We start from the raw sequence: 15,000 nt of genomic DNA on the forward strand, positions 1-15,000 counted from the left end.
GAGACACTGCTCGGGACAACCTACGCAAGTGGGTACGTGGCTTTCAGAAGAACGCCACTGGACCATACCTAGCCACAGAAGAAATGAGGTCTTTGCTGTTCCCAAAGGCCTCTCCAGACTCAGTGGTCCCAGTCGAACAGATCCCCGTAGTCCAGATTACAGTGGAACCTGATGTTGTCATGGCTCAGTCCATGAATGATTATCACCTGGATTCAGAACATGATGAACGCATGTCCAGAGATCTCGGAGGACACCGAGAAAACCCTTATGGCCCAGGGTGAAGGGGAGGATGATGAAGAAGAGGACCGGGTTGTGTATACCGAGTCCGATAAGGAGGATGCCCCCTCCCTCCATCCCCCCTCCTACTCCTACACGACGGAAGTGTCTCTCCCGTCTACGTCCTCCACCACGACTCCTCTACCTACGGCACAGGATATGATTCGGCTCATTGAATCCGTGATGGAGCAGAAGCTCCAAGAAACTCACCAGATCATTCGGTCGATGGAGGTTCCAAGGAATCTCGCAAAATCTCCATCAAGGACCTCCCCGCATGCTCGAGCGACAATCCGTGGCGATTCGCCGAGCATATGGTCATCGCTGACGACAAGATCTTCGTCAGCGATAAGATCGGTTCCATACCCCTGGAAGAAGTGGAGTTCTTGCCCCGCTTTGAGGCGTATCCGGACTGTTACGTCCGTCTACGTTCAGAACCATCCTCAAAGGAAGAGACCGAACCGAAGGAGAAAATAGTGTTCGATCTCTCGAAGGCCCAGGCTATGCTTGCCAAAGCGCTTAAGAGCAGAGGCTTTACCTGCTCTGGACTTCCGGCTCTGAGCAAGAAGTACCCCACCTACGTTGCGCCCGATGAAGTGGTGATACCCTTCACGGAAAAGGCCTTCGCTGCCTGCTTTAAGGCTGTAGAAGAAGGGAAATCCTGCCCTGCATTGGAGGAATGCAGACCTTTCTCCGCAGTCACCCCGCCCGACACCAAACACTGGAAGGATGTGCAACACACCTTCGTGGTGGGCAAACTAGATCCTGACGTTGCTGGACGTCAGTTTAATGAGGACCTCCCCAAGCTAAACGATCACCTCCTTCGTAGGGAACAGGAAACGAAGGAGAGGCTGGCAGCATCTCTCACTCTCCAGGTCCAGATGGACGTAATGGCTGGCGACACCAGAGTCCCTGACCATTACATGGTCCTTGCCAAATCTCATATGGCAACCTTAGTCAAGGATCTGTACCACTTCATGCGAGCTCGTAGAGGCTGCAGAGATTCGTGTTCTCCAGTGCCACTGTCAGACACGAACCCCGGAAACTGATTTCCTCCAACATCTGGGGCAAGTACCTCTTCCCGTCTGATCTAGTGAAAGAGATCACAGACAAGGCCGCATCTGAGAACAGGAACCTTCTCAACAAATGGGGCATGTCTAGGAAGAGAAAGCCCTCTCAGGATGACGGTCCTCAGCCTAAGAGGAAGCAGTCGAAGCATAGACCCCAGCAACGTCAGCACAGACGTCAGTTTCCGGCACCCGCTACTCCCCAAGTGGCCGCTCAGGCCGCCACAGACCTTTCAGTTGGTCCCACAGCCGGTTTTGTCCTCATCACCGGCCTTCAACCCCGCCTTCGAGCAGCACTCCACTACCTTTCGTCCCAAAGGTAGAAGCTCAGGCAGGGGTTCCGGCAGAGATTCCTCTCGCCGGCCCTCCAGAGGCAGAGGAGGACAGGGAGCTAGCGGCCGAGGCAGCAAGTCCTCGGGACCCCAGAAGCAATGAAGTGCTTCCGGTGGGAGGAAGACTCCGCCACTTCCAGGATCGTTGGACCTTCGACTCCTGGGCACACAGCATCATCAAGAAAGGTCTGGGCTGGAGCTGGGCGCAACCACCCCCAACCTTCCAGCAATTCTTCCAACGTTCAACCCCCCTCCTGGAAGAATATGTGCTAGACCTCTTGAACAAGAAGGTGATAAGAAGGGTGAAGTCCACAAGGTTCCAAGGGAGACTGTTTTGTGTCCCCAAGAAAGACTCAGACAGACTCAAAGTCATTCTGGACTTATCCCCCCCCCCAACGTATTCATATCGAACAACAAGTTCAAGATGCTGACTCTTCAACAGATCAGAACCCTCCTGCCTCGAGGGTCTTTCACGGTCTCGATAGACCTGGCGGACGCATACTGGCACATACCAATGAACCATCACGCTTCCTCCTACCTTGGATTCCGACTCCAACGGAAAAGCTATGCCTTCCGGGCCATGCCCTTCGGACTCAACGTGGCCCCTCGGATATTCACAAAGCTAGCGGACGCAGTAGTACAACAGCTCCGCATCCGAAACGTCCAGGTGATGGCCTACCTCGACGACTGGCTAGTGTGGGCGCCCTCGCCCGAGGATTGTATAGAATCCTGCAGAAAAGTTACCCAGTTTCTCGAACACCTGGGATTCCAGATAAACGCGAAAAAGTCTCGCCTATCTCCAGCTCAGAAGTTCCAATGGTTAGGCATCCACTGGAATCTTCAGTCACACCGCCTTTCCATTCCAGCAAAGAAAAGTAAGGAAATAGCAGGGTCTGTCAAGCTACTGTTAAAATCCAAACGGATCTCAAGACGCCAGCAGGAACAAGTTCTAGGCTCTCTACAGTTCGCCTCGATCACAAACCCAGTGCTTCGTGCACAGCTAAAGGATGCAGTGGGAGTCTGGAGACGTTCCGCATCCATCGCTCGAAGAGACCTCAAGAGACGGCTCCCAAGCAGACTTCGACTTCTTCTAAAGCCGTGGTCAGAAGTGAGGGCCCTAAAAAGGTCCCTTCCTCTCCAACACCCACCTCCATCTCTCAACATCCATACGGACGCTTCGTTGGAGGGTTGGGGAGGTCACTCCCACCAAAAACAGGCTCAAGGCACTTGGTCTCCCCTATTCAAGACGTTTCACATCAACATCTTGGAGGCCATGGCGGTTCTTCTGACGCTGAAGAAACTCTCCCCGCCCCCGTTGATACACATTCGCCTGACCCTGGACAGCTCTGTGGTAGTGCGTTGTCTCAATCGCCAGGGCTCAAGATTGCCCAAGATAAATCAGGTGCTCCTGACAATCTTCCGTCTGGCAGAAAGGAAGAAATGGCACCTGTCTGCAGTTCACCTACAAGGATTCCGCAATGTGACAGCGGACGCTCTATCTCGGACAAACCCGATAGAGTCGGAATGGTCTCTAGACGCAAGATCATTCGCCTTCATCTCTCACCGAGTCCCAGAACTCCAGATCGACCTCTTCGCAACGAGCGACAACCATCAACTTCCTCGATATGTAGCCCCGTACGAGGACCCCAAAGCGGAAGCGGTGGACGCCATGACCTTGGATTGGAACAGATGGGCCAAGATTTACCTGTTCCCTCCCACCAATATTCTGCTGAAAGTCCTCTCCAAATTGAGAACCTTCAAAGGGACAGCAGCTCTAGTGGCTCCCAAGTGGCCCCGCAGCAACTGGTACCCCTTGATCCTGGAGATGCAGCCAACGCTGATCCCCCTCCCGGACCCAGTTCTCTCCCAGCAAATACAGAAGTCGACTGTCTTCGCTTCATCATCGAAAATCAAGGACCTTCATCTCATGATTTTCTCACCCTAGCCGCTAAGAAAAGGTTTGGGATTTCGAAGAAGAGTCTAGACTTCCTCGAGGAATACAAGACCGAATCCACGAGAAGGCAATACGAATCGTCTTGGAGGAAATGGGTCTCCTTCGTCAAGGCAAAGAACCCCTCGAAAATCACTATAGATTTTTGCATGTCCTTCTTCATTCACCTTCATGGACAAGGCTTGGCAGCCAACACGATTTCTACTTGCAAATCGGCCTTGACCAGACCTTTGTCATACGCCTTCCAAATAGATCTGTCTAGCGACATCTTCAACAAACTACCGAAGGCCTGTGCCCGTTTACGACCGGCACCCCCTCCGAGACCAATCACTTGGTCTCTAGACAAAGTTCTACACTTCGCCTCCAACTTGGACAATGATTCATGCCCTCTTAAGGACCTGACTCAGAAAGTTATATTTCTCTTCGCTCTAGCTTCGGGAGCCCGAGTCAGCGAAATAGTGGCACTATCTAGAGAAGAGGGACATATCGTTTTCAACGATTCAGGAGACCTCTCCCTCTTCCCTGATCCGACGTTTCTCGCAAAGAACGAATTACCTACCAAACGATGGGGCCCGTGGAGGATATGCCCCTTGAAGGAAGATGCCTCTCTATGTCCAGTAGAGAGCCTTAAGGTCTATCTTCATAGAACTTCAAACTTTGGTGGAGGCCAACTCTTCAAAGGAGAAACATCGGGCAGCGACCTGTCACTGAAACAATTGAGAGCAAAAATCACCTACTTCATTCGCAGAGCGGATCCAGACAGTACACCCGCTGGTCATGATCCTAGGAAAGTCGCTTCGTCTCTGAATTTCTTTCAGAGTATGGATTTCGAAAGCCTCAAGAACTATACAGGCTGGAAATCCTCGCGTGTTTTCTTTAAACATTATGCGAAACAAGTGCACGAAGTGAAACATTTTGTGGTAGCCGCAGGTAGTGTTATGAAACCTGCTCTGAACTCTGCTTAGAACAGTGAGTTATTAGGGACTCTAACTCGTCGGGTGCCTATGTTGACCCTCAAGTGATACGTAGTGAAGCAGAAACCACCTTGTGTTTTCTTTAACTGTTCTTACCTCAGGTGAAATGTCATAGTAGATTACCACATGAGTGCTACATGCCACGTGCATGACGTGTGTTACATAAAGACTAACGTTCCATAGAACGAGTGCCTACTAATACTTGATTCTTCCCTTTCAGACTCAAGAGCACGCCTTTATGACTATGTACATTTTTATCAATGTAAATGTTTTTTACTATTTATTGCATGACATGTATTGATTTACCTGCAATTATATAATAAAATGTCTATTTTATTACTTGTGCGTCTCCCTTGCTCCTTTCTTACTATGAAATATACTAATTGTCATAGTTTATTACCCTTTATTCTTGGTTAAGGAAAATGCCAGGATTTACTCCGGGCATTTATTTATATAGAGCAAGTAAGTTTCCTTAGCGAATACTTACTCAATTATGAAGATGAGTCAACTCCATGCACGAAGTGTACAACCACCACTTCTTCAAGTTTGTTTCGACGCGAATACCAAATCGCTCTGACTTATCTTATGGATCTCATTGTTCCTTCAGCCTATATGAATAGCCTTCCCATGACCACTTTGATCTCAGCATAGCCCGTGGGGACTTCCATGCCAGGAGGGCAGGAAGGCAACTGCCTCACGGTAGCTCTAGTATAGACCACTATGCTTTCGGCTCAATGTTTTAGCACTCGCTTATAAAGGGGAAAAAGTCTACCACGATACACTAATTCTCTGGTACTCTTCCATCAGGACGCCATGGCTTGAGCCCAAAAAACGGATTTTGAGCGAAGCGAAAAATCTATTTTTGGGTGAGATAGCCATGGCGTCCTGATGGACCCACCCTGTCTGTGATCAGGTCCCGCCCTGCGCCGCTGTATCATGGTGATGAGCGAGCTCCAGACTTTCGGAATGAGGACGGACGTGACGTCATCAAAAGCAATGGCGTCCGTCTGTTTACATCGCGAGTACCGATATCGCCACATCTAGATCGGCTGCGGCTCAGCTCCCAGCCACTCCCTGTCCGCCATATTGAAGCGTTAACTCTATATGGGGTGCAGATAGCTATGTGGCACGTTTATACATGCGTGTCCCCTGTTGATACACGATGTCTTAAGGGGAAACCCTTAGGATACTCGCTCCAGAAGTTAGAATTCTGTGATAACCTGTGGTTTAATTCTCTGGGAAAATCCTAGTAGTGATTACCCAAGGAAGCTACCAAAAAGGATCCTTCCATCAGGACGCCATGGCTATCTCACCCAAAAATAGATTTTTCGCTTCGCTCAAAATCCGTTTTTTGGGCTCAGGCCATGTCGTCCTGATGGAAGTTCCTATAGGGTAGCTTCCTAGGGTATATTACAACTACGGCGATATTCCCAGAGAATTTACCTTAAGGTACCAGAATTCTAACTCCTGGAGCGAGTATCCCTCGTGAAAGGGATATCGCGACATATCAGAGGACGTATTCTAGACACGTCACATGGCAATCTACATCCTGGACAGAGATTTCGTCTCGTAGGAGGTGATTGGCGAGATACGAATTCGGGAAAGAAAAAGGGGAGCCGCTCCCAAGGCTTCCCTATCCCCCGATTCGTATGCGTGCCTGGCGCCAATCCTGGCGCCATCTGTATTCCTTTTTGCGTAGCTTAACAACTCGGTGTTTTTTCCTGTTTTTCTCGCAAATCTTGGATTTATTCGACTTTTCATGGCTTCTCCGTCTTCGTCGGCCTATGATAAGTTGAGTATAGTGTCTTTTATGTATAAATGTAGGCTCTTGGTAAAATTTTGAGTGATTAATAGGATTAATCTTTGATACAAGAGCCGTAGCCTACCAGAGGTGTCTTGGACGCTGTCGCTCGCTAGGTATAAATTAGTTAGTCAGAGCGACATTCCTGGTTGTTTTGCTTTAATAAATTTTAGCTATTTAGCATTACATAGGATTTCCTTTCGTGCTTAGTATTATTTGGCGAAGTATTCGCCATTCTGGCCTACGCTAGGCCATGTAGCCTAGTCGTTTGGTCCTAGTACTTCATGCATGATTATGGTTTTTCCGAGTGTAATTAAAATTTTATTGAAGCTTTAGGCTATATTTTATACATTTTAGACTGTGTGGAATATTTCCAAGATAGTATACGAGTGAGTTTCGGTGAATTAGGTAATCGATTCTCTTGGTGCCTAGGCTAGTTGCTTATGGAGCATTAGTATACTTTATCATACTCCCCGGTTGCTTTCTTTTCTTCGGAGAAGGTATGCAATCCCTTTCCCTCTGTTTAAGCCTTGGGCTTATCCCTAAGTGGTTTTTTCCGAATTTATTTTCGATAAAACTATACTAGGGTGTTACTGTACCTTCCTGTTCCTGTAGTTATGGTTCAAGAGGGACAGAACAACAGAGTTTTTTAGTCTGAGTCTGTGTTGTCTGGCTTGGGGCTGAGTCCCCCTCGCTGACCTAACACATACAAAGGGAGCTTAGCTCCCTTAGGTCACTACCGAAGTTTTCTGTGGATATGATTCCTTCTTTTGTGATCTACCAGACTAGTCCTGTTGCTGTTCTCGGGGGAGGATAAGTTCTTCCCTTGGGAGTAGCAACGCCTTCCTTGCTTTGGTGCTCTGGAAGCTGGCAAGTATTGCTGGCCTTTCCCCTTAGATCTCCCTTAGGCTAAGATAAGTTTCTTGGCTGCGGGTGATCTGTCACTAAAGCAAGGTTGGCAGGACCCTCTTGTCCCTTCCCCCTCTTTCTTCGTAATGGCCGTGCCACTACTGTACTGTACGTCGTTCTACATCTGGACCTAGTATAGGTTAGGATGTGGAATTGACTCAGCCCCTTGCCGGCCGGCAGAGCTGGCCGGCAGGGGTCTTACTGTACTGTACGTCGTTCTACTTCTGGACCTAGTATAGGTTAGGATGTGGAATTGACTCAACCCCTTGCCGGCCGGCAGAGCTGCTGGCCGGCAAGGGTCTTATGTTTTCGAGTACTGCCCGGACCTCTCTTGGTCCCTCATCCATGTCTGCCTGTAGAGCCAGACGGCATTGGTCAGGAAGCCTGAATTAGTTTCTCCCCTTCCTTATATGCACTCTTTCGGTTGCCGGGATTGGAGGTTGTGTACACTCTTATCCCGGCATCCATTCTATTTTTCTTCTAGTGCTGTACCTGACCCGGCTGCCGGCCTATGAGGCCGGCAGCCGGGCAGGTGTAGTCCTCTGGTTCTTTTGCTGCCGGCTGGCATCGGTCTTGTACCTTTGCCGGCCGGCTTATGTCAGCCCTTGTCTGCCGGTCACCAAGAGTGTGGCCGGCAGCTGGGTACTACCTTGTGTAGTTGCTGGCCGGCAGCCATTGCCGGCCAACACTGGCTGTTACCGGCCGGCAGTTGCTGCCGACCGGCACAGGCATTTGAACCAGAGTGCTGCCGCCCTATAGCTGTTAAGTAGTATACTTAAAAGCTAGTTGTGGTGTGTGCCGGCCGGCAAAGGCAGGCCGGCAAACATCCCACTATACTGTACTAGTATTCTTCTGTATAGCATATACAGTAAGAAGAAAACTATAGTAAGGGTTTTGGTACAGCACTGTATCTTCTAACACTATTGTGTTTTCTTGCACATCCCTTTGCTGTTGCCCTCAGATAGGAAGCTGAGTTCTTCCCTGTCTATTATCCAGGATTTTAAAATCATTGCTTAGGTGTGAGCTCCACCTGTTTCCTCTGGAAACCTTGCATTGGTTACTCTAGAAGAGATAAACCATTTTGATTTTATTATCTGGAAGGCTGCAACAATGGGTTGTGAAGGAAACACAAGTGTGTCTTTCCTTTATGAATTGTTATGCTATACTATGCATATCCAGTGATACATAGTTCACTTGATACTCATGGAAATTTCTTCTCTTTACAGAAGGACACTCCGAAGTGGGGAAGTGCTTTCTGCAATGTCAGCAGCAAGAACCTCTGCGGACATGAGTTTTGTAGGAGACACGCAGCATACGCTGTCTCCAAGGATGATCTCCGGTATTGGGACCCTCAGGTATGTACTGTGTGCACTAACCTGATTACTGAGACATTTAAATAGCTAGGAAGAAGCTTTGTACCTGGGTAAGGGGCTTCCAAAAGAACACTTCTGGCCCTTATCTTCCAAGTGAGAAGATGAGGGCGTATCCTTTCCCTAAGGCATCAGCTGATGCAGTGATTCCCCAGCCTCAAGAGGAGATCCCCTAAGTTCAGATCCAGGTGGATGCTGAAGTCGCGGTCGCGATGCAAGACATCCAGCTAGATGACAGGATGTCTGATGTGGACGGGTGTCAGGAGGAAGACCTCCTGGCAGAAGCCCAGGATGAAGTTCAAGCCCCTCTACATCGGCCGGTCTCCCAGTAGAGCTGGGACAGGCCCTCTCTTCTATTGTTGGAATGATCCAACAAATGCAGAAGGAGAATCAGGAGAAGGCGGCTGCAATGGAACTGCGAATGCAGTGCCTTGCAGAATCACATGGGCCACAGAAAAAGCTCAATGTGAAAGACCTTCCCTTGTGCTCAGATGCTAACCCATGGAGGTATGCTGAGCACATGCCGATGACGACTGGAAAGATCGTCATCTCGGATAAGCTGGGCTCAGTTCCCCTGGAGGGTGAAATTCTGGCCCAGCAAGGCATCATATCCGGACTGTTATGTCCGGCTGAGGAAGGAACCAGCTTCAAAGGAGGAGACAGAGCCGAAGGAGGTCATAGTGATGGACCATGCTAAGGCTCAAGCTCTACTTTCATCCTCGATGAAAGAGAGGGGCTTCTCTAACTCAAAGGTAGCCGCATTGAATAGGAAGCTCCCTTCCTTTGTGTCCTCGCCTACTAGAGCCTTCCCCTTTTTACAGAAAGGGTTTCTGGCTGTAATAAAAGCAATCGAGGCCGGCAAGTCTTGCCCCTCCCTAGAGGAGTGTAAACCCTTGTCGCTGGCCCTGCCTATGGACCACAAAGACTGGAAGGACGTCCATCTTACGTTCTCAGTGGGAAAGTTGGAGGCTGATATTGCCGGACGTCAGTTCGGCAAGGACCTCCCTAAGCTGTCTGACTTTCTTTTGCGAAGTGAGTTCGATACAAAAGAAAGACTGACTGCCTCAATGTCTCTTCAGACTACTCTCGAGACGATGGCAAGTGACCCCAAGGTCCATGAAATGTTCATGGTAGTGGCCAAGCCTCATCTGGCCACAGTGACGAAGGACCTTTATGGCTTCGTCAAGGCAAGGAGAGCTTGTAGGGAGTTCGTGTTTACCTCGGCTACGGTGAGGCACGAGCCAAAGAAACTAATCTCCTCCAACATTTGGGGAAAAAACCTTTTCCCTACCGACTTGGTCAAAGAAGTTGTTGATAAGGCCGCCTTGGAGAATAGAAACCTTCTCCAGAAGTGGGGCCTGGCTATCAAAAGAAAGTCTTCCCCGGATGAGGGTCCTCAACCAAAGAGGAAGACTATGAGGACTAGGCTACCGTCTCGGCCAGCCAAGCCTCTTAGACAGCAACAGCAACTGCAATTGCCATTGCCCCCAGTGCCCCAGATCGTGGCACAAACCCCGACCACCTTTCAGTGGGTACCCCAGGCCGTATCGACACAGTCCACGGCATTCACCCCAGCGTTCGAAGGGCAGTCTACTTCCTTTCGAGCAAAGCCTAGAGGAGCAGCCAGAGGCTCGTCTAGACGCCCCTCAAGGGGAAGGGGATTCAGGGGCGGTCGTGGTCAGGAAGGCAAGACCTCAGGACGGCAGTCCAAGTGAGGTGAAACCGGTAGGAGGGAGACTTCTGAAATTTCGGGATCGGTGGACCTTCGATCCCTGGGCCCACAGCCTACTCAAGAATGGACTGGGCGGGAGCTGGTACAGCACTCCACCCCCGTGCCTTCGGTTTTTCCAACACTCCACCCCCGTTATGGAGGAGTACGTTCAAGAACTGTTGGAGAAAAAAGGTGATCCGAAGGGTGAAGCCCATCAATTTCTAAGGGAGGCTGTTTTGTGTTCCCAAGAAAGACTCGGAAAAGCTCAGAGTCATTCTGGACTTGTCGCCACTCAACAAGTTCATAGTGAATTGCAAATTCAAAATGCTAACACTGCAACACATAAGGACCTTACTGCCCAAGAGGGCATATTCCGTCTCTATAGACTTGTTAGACGCCTATTGGCACATCCCAATTAGCCATCGACTCTCCCCCTACCTAGGGTTCAGGCTACAACGAAGACTATACGCCTTCGGAGCCATGCCATTCGGGCTAAACATAGCCCCAAGGATTTTTACGAAGCTTGCGAGCGTAGCTCTCAAACAATTACGCCTAAAGGGAATTCAGGTAGTAGCCTACCTGGACGACTGGTTGGTTTGGGCAGCATCCGAGACAGAATGCTTGCAAGCTTCCAGTCAAGTGATCCAGTTCCTAGAGTACCTAGGCTTCAAGATCAACAGAAAAAGTCTCGACTTTCTCCATCTCAAAAGTTCCAGTGGCTTGGAATCCACTGGGACCTTTTGTCACACCGTTTCTCCACCCCGCGAAGAAAAGGAAGGAGATAGCGGGTTCTGTCAAGAGACTTCAAGATTTCGAAAGGATATCAAGACACGAGCAGGAGAGAGTACTGCGCTCTCTCCAGTTTGCTTCGGTGACAGACCCAGTGCTAAGAGCACAGCTAAAGGATGCAATCGGAGTTTGGAGAAGTTATGCATCAAACGCGTGAAGAGATCTGAGAAGACCAGCCGCTTCGGCTAAGTACTCTTCTCAGGCCTTGGTCCCAAGCCAGACATCTAAAGAAGTCGGTTCTTCTTCAGCCACCTCCCCCGTCGGTGACGATTCACTCAGACGCCTCGAAGGAGGGATGGGGAGGTCACTCTCATCGGAAAAAAGTCCAGGGGACTTGGTCCAGGCTATTCAAGACCTTTCACATAAAACTTTCTAGAAGCTAGGGCAGTGCTCCTTACCTTAAAGAAAGTCTCCCCGCGTCACTCGATCCACATAAGGTGGTGATAGACAGCGAGGTAGTTGTGAGATACTTGAATCGACAAGGATCGAGGTCACCACCTCTCAACCAGGTGATGTTGGCCGTCTTCCGATTGGCGGAAAAGAAGAAGTGGTACCTGTCGGCAGTTCACCTTCAAGGAGTCCGCAATGTGACAGCGGACGCTCTATCCAGGTTCACACCGATAGAGTCGGAATGGTCCTTAGACGCAGGATCATTCTCCTTCATTCTGAATCAGTCCCAGAACTGCAGATAGACCTCTTTGCGACGAAAGACAACAAGAAGTTGCCCCTGTACGTGCCCCGTACGAGGACCCCTTAGCGGAAGCAGTGGAACGATGTCCCTCGACTGGAACAGATGGTCCAAGATTTATCTGTTCCCTCCTCACAACCTTCTGTTGAGGGTCCTCAACAAACTGAGATCCTTCAAAGGGTAGCGGCAATAGTGGCCCACAAGTGGCCGAACAGCGTGTGGTTCCTCCTGGCATTGGAACTGTAGCTGAAGTTTGTACCACTACTAGATCCAGTTCTGACCCAGCGAGTCCAGAAGTCAACTGTCTGCGCTTCATTACAGAAAACCCGGACCCTGCAGCTCATGATTTTCTCTCCCTAGCGGTGAGAAAGCGTTTCGGGATTTTGAAAGCCAGTATAGACTTCCTTGAGGAATATAAGTGCAAATCTACTAGAAGGCAATATCAGCGTGTAAGTCTGCTTTGACAAGACCCATTCTATATGCCTTCCAGGTCGACCTAGGTAACGAGATCTTTAATAAAGTCCCGAAAGCCTGTGCTAGGCTCAGACCTTCAGCACCTCCAAAGCCCATTTCATGGTCTTTAGACAAGTTCTTCATTTCGCTTCTCTGTTGAGCAATGAAGAGTGTGCGTTAAAGGATTTGACACAAAAAGTTATTTTCCTATTTTGCACTCGCGTCCGGGGCCAGGGTTAGTGAGATTGTAGCCTCTCGAGAGAGGCAGGTCGTGTCCAGTTCCTGGATGGGGGAGAACTGAACCTGTTTCCGGATCCTACGTTTCTCGCCAAGAATGAGTTACCCACCAACAGGTGGGGTCCCTGGAGAATCTGCCCTCTGAAAGAAGATGCATCTCTATGTCCAGTAGAATGCCTAAAGGTCTATCTTCATAGAACTTCAGACTTCAAGGGTGGTCAACTATTCAGGGGAGAAACATCAGGCTCAAATTTATCTCTGAATCAACTCAGAGCGAAAATCACATATTTTATTCGCAGAGCGGATCCTGACAATACACCCGCAGGTCACGATCCGAGGAAAGTTGCCTCATTCTTAAATTTCTTTAATTGTATGGATTTTGAACATCTCCGTTCATACACTGGCTGGAAGTCTTCCAGAGTGTTCTTTCGCCACTATGCGAAGCAAGTAGAGGAACTAAAAGAGATCTGTGGTAGCAGTGGGTCGCGGTGTTAACCCTACTGTTTAACTCTGCGAGGAACAGTGGTCTTAATTGGGACGATTAATTCCAGGGTGAGTGTGTAGTTACATACTGTACTACAAACTAAGTGGGGCACTGTGTTGCCTATCCAGACTGTTCCATTTCTGAAGGTGAACCTAGCATAAGTGCAGACATGTGTGCCGAGCGTTTCTAACGCTAATGTCATTGATTTGTAATACAGGCTTTTATGACTTTGATACCTCGGTATCTTAAAAGTGGCATCTAATGTTTTTTCTTTCAGACAAACAAGCTCTGTTTACTATCATACTTATGCTTAAAGTTTTGGGTTATCCTCTTCTTATGTATATATATATATATATATATATATATATATATATATATATATATATATATATATATATATATATATATATATATATATATATATATATATATAATTGTGGTTAACCTGTCTATTTATTGCCTGTCAATAATCTGGTTCTTGAGAACCTTGCGTCTCCTTCACCTGTGTCAATTTATTGGTATAATTGAGCATTCATTCTATGTACCTTATCTGGGATAATTCTAATAGAATTGTTCCTTTATGCAAGCTATGTTGCATTGGTTTTCCTCCTATGCGGATATAAAACCTTTGTCCAATACAAGTATTGTGCGGAGAACTGGTCGATATTTCATATTGACGCAGTGGTTCTTTACAAACTATGCTTTACTTAATATAGGGCGAGACCACTATATTAGCTTGCCTGGTATTCATACATAGATATATGTACTCTTCGAGACTTTTCCAGAGTCTAGTAGGACTCTTCCCTGTAGGGGGCAGGAAGCTCTAACATAGTTTATAGTTAGTTGAAAAGATGTATAACGGTAACATCTTAGGTCTCTAGGTCTAGTCGACCGGGAAAAAAATTACCTCCGGGGAGTACGGCACGTTCTGAGAATCCACAGATACAGTAATGCTCTGGTACACTTCCATCAGGACGACATGGCTTGAGCCCAAAAAACGGATTTTGAGCGAAGCGAAAAATCTATTTTTGGGTGAGATGGCCATGTCATCCTGATGGACCCGCCCTTGCCTTTCTAAGAAAGGGCTGTAGGACCCCTCCCTACATACAGTATCTGTAGCACCTCGTGTACGCTACAAGGAATACAGATGGCACCAGGATTGGCCCCAGGCACGCATACGAATCGGGGGATAGGGAAGCCTTGGGAGCGGCTCCCCTTTTTCTTTCCCGAATTCGTATCTCGCCAATCACCTCCTACGAGACGAAATCTCTGTCCAGGATGTAGATTGCCATGTGACGTGTCTAGAATACGTCCTCTGATATGTCGCGATATCCCTTTCACGAGGGATACTCACTCCAGGAGTTAGAATTCTGGTACCTTAAGGTACAGTGAACCCTCGCTACTTCGCGGTTCGACCATCGCGGATTCACCACTTCGCGGATTTTTTCCATAACCCATATATATACAGTAATATATATATATATATGTATGCATGTATTTATGTATATATGTAGGTATGTATATGTGTATACATATAAATATATATATATATATATATATATATATATATACACACACACACACACATATATATATATATATATATATATATATATATATATATATATATATATATATATATATATATATATATATATCTATATATCTAAAGTAGGAATATGAGATGTAGTTCTAAGGGAAAAGTATGGGAAATATGTCTGGGTAATAAGCAAAGCTCTACCTCCAGTTTGTTTCTACATTATGATCAGAGATAAATGTAAACAAAACATTGGTTGCCATTTTTTATCGTGCTTTTTAGCATGTTTAGGAAATGCATGATATAAAATCACCTTTAATATTTGTGCCTGTTTTAGTTTAGGGTACTGTAGTACATGCATTAAGTGTTCTGTACATTAAAGGGTAGTTTGTTAACAGTACTAAGTACAAGGGAAGGTTTTAAA

At 47.8% G+C, this 15,000-nt stretch overlaps 1 protein-coding gene across 1 annotated transcript in view; it reads left to right on the plus strand.

Annotated features, from left to right (window-relative positions):
• The window catches only part of LOC137655481 (relaxin receptor 2-like), a 122,421-nt gene that overhangs the window by 32,211 nt on the left and 75,210 nt on the right, over positions 1-15,000 (plus strand). The window lies entirely within an intron of this gene.

Source organism: Palaemon carinicauda, chromosome 16 (assembly GCF_036898095.1).
Source record: "Palaemon carinicauda isolate YSFRI2023 chromosome 16, ASM3689809v2, whole genome shotgun sequence".
NCBI classification, from domain to species: domain Eukaryota; kingdom Metazoa; phylum Arthropoda; class Malacostraca; order Decapoda; family Palaemonidae; genus Palaemon; species Palaemon carinicauda.